Genomic DNA, 2,500 nt, shown 5'->3' with positions numbered 1-2,500 from the left:
CAAATGAATACCATGAAATTCTTGGTGCACGAAAGTTTTGAGTTCGGAGGGTTTTGCACATGGCCAAGTTGGTCGGTGCACCGCGGCATAGCTAGATGGCTTGTGTGGAGTTTTGTGAAAAAATGAAATTCGTGGTTTTTGAGATGTGAGGGTTGGAATGGCCTCCAAATGTCCCCAAATGAATACCATGAAATTCTTGGTGCACGAAAGTTTTGAGTTCGGAGGGTTTTGCACATGGCCAAGTTGGTCGGTGCACCGCGGCATAGCTAGATGGCTTGTGTGGAGTTTTGTGAAAAAATGAAATTCGTGGTTTTTGAGATGTGAGGGTTGGAATGGCCTCCAAATGTCCCCAAATGAATACCATGAAATTCTTGGTGCACGAAAGTTTTGAGTTCGGAGGGTTTTGCACATGGCCAAGGTTGGCGGTGCACCGCGGCATAGCTAAATGGCTTGGTGGGGAGTTTTGTGAAAAAATGAAATTCGTGGTTTTTGAGATGTGAGGGTTGGAATGGCCTCCAAATGCCCCCAAATGAATACCATGAAATTCTTGGTGCACGAAAGTTTTGAGTTCGGAGGGTTTTGCACATGGCCAAGGTTGGCGGTGCACCACGGCATAGCTAGATGGCTTGGTGGGGAGATTTGTGAAAAAATGAAATTCGTGGTTTTTGAGATGTGAGGGTTGGAAAGGCCTCCAAATGCCCCCAAATGAGTACTGTAAAAGTGTTGGTGCACAAAAGTTTTGAATTGGATGCATTTTGCACTTGGCCAAGTTGGTCGGTGCACCGCGACTAGATAGGTTGGTGCCAAAATTTGTCAAATTTAAGACCTTGGCCAAACTGAATGAAATTTTGTGGGGAGGTTCCTGATATTGTTTAGTGGTGGACTGGAAAAAATGAGGTCGAAATTCGAAGTCTACATGTGCTTTTCTATTTTTCCCGATTTTACACATACCCGGTAAGTAAAAAAAATAAAAAAAATAGTTCCCCTTCGAGAAAAATTATGAAATTTGGTGAGCAAGGAGATACCATTATTCTACGAATTACTGCAAAAAATCGCATCAAAATTCGAAGTATAGCCCGAGATATGGACTTATGTCTGCTCAAAAAAAGTGTATCTACTTGTACAATTTTGCCTTTTGCATATTAACCTCTTATAGGGGGGGAGTGCTCCTTGAGCCGGCCAGCTCCACACTGGCAGGTTTTAAAGGGAGCTTGATGAGGCCTCCCCCCTCACGTGGTGCGTGCGTTAGCATGTTTATCATGGCACAACTAGCCTCTTCATAGTTGTTGAGCTTTATTAATACCAACACACGGTCGTCACTGATCGTTGGTTAGCTCGGCAGCTAGTCCCTCGGATATTGTGGAAAGTTATTTTCATGCCTAGCGATGCTTGACCCTGCGTCACTTGATGTTTCCATTTGCTTGCTTGCCCATGGTAGGTGGGGGGTGGACCGTCTTGTGGTGTGGTGTCTTGCGAACGTGAGGGTGTGTGAGTTGTAATCGAGATGCACTTGCTGGCTGGCTCCATGCCTTGCGTATCGAACGGTCAAGCATGCATCTCTTCCATTTTCACCCGTTGCCTTGGGTGATATTGGTTGATCAGTCCCTGTGTTGCCTACCCACTAGACGGTACTTCTGTGGTTGCTTCGAATTCTATCTTTCCATCACGAAGAGGTGTTGGAGGATCCTAATGTCACGCACGTGTTCCATCTAGTGAAACATCTCAGTGATGCACGTGTTGTGGCTAGTTCTTTTGGATGCGGTGCATTATATGAACTCGGGTTTACTTTAGCGACCCAGTCAACATAATTCGGTTGTGTCCCTTGATTGAGACGTTGTCCTTGAACTTGTTGTGAACAATATCGTTCTTCCACAACCCGTCGTCTTGAGTGCGATGGAAGGCAAATAAGATGTGCTTTGGCATGTCATGCACGTACTCGATTGCGGGAAGTGTGAGAAAGTGTTGTTGACAACCCGTGGGAAATGGAATGTGGCAAATCGTGATGAGCTCTTCGTGGATCTGCGAAGAAGACGACCTTTGGGCCTGTTGGAAACGAGGGAGGCGATGTTGAACTGCGAAGAAGATGGACTTTTGGGTTGTTTGAATCAATGGGAGGCCACGCGAGAACTCCGAATACTATGGACTCTTGGGTTGTTGGAAGCAACGGGAGGCCCCGCTAGAACTCCGAATACTACGGACTCTTGGGTTGTTGGAAGCAAGGGGAGGCCCCGCTAGAACTCCGAATACTATGGACTCTTGGGTTGTTGGAAGCAAGGGGAGGTCCCGCTAGAACTCCGAATACTACGGACTCTTGGGTTGTTGGAAGCAAGGGGAGGCCCCGCTAGAACTCCGAATACTATGGACTCTTGGGTTGTTGGAAGCAAGGGGAGGCCCCGCTAGAACTCCGAATACTATGGACTCTTGGGTTGTTGGCAACGACAACTTGGGGGGATGACACTGGAAAAGAGTGAACTAGGCCAAACTGCGAACAAGGCAACTT

The sequence above is a fragment of the Vigna unguiculata genome, unplaced genomic scaffold (genome assembly GCF_037176805.1).
Source record: "Vigna unguiculata cultivar grain cowpea cultivar isolate G323 ecotype 2 unplaced genomic scaffold, ASM3717680v1 ptg000309l, whole genome shotgun sequence".
NCBI lineage: Eukaryota > Viridiplantae > Streptophyta > Magnoliopsida > Fabales > Fabaceae > Vigna > Vigna unguiculata.
The sequence above is the reverse complement of the archived record's forward strand: the minus strand, read 5'-3'. Positions refer to the sequence as shown.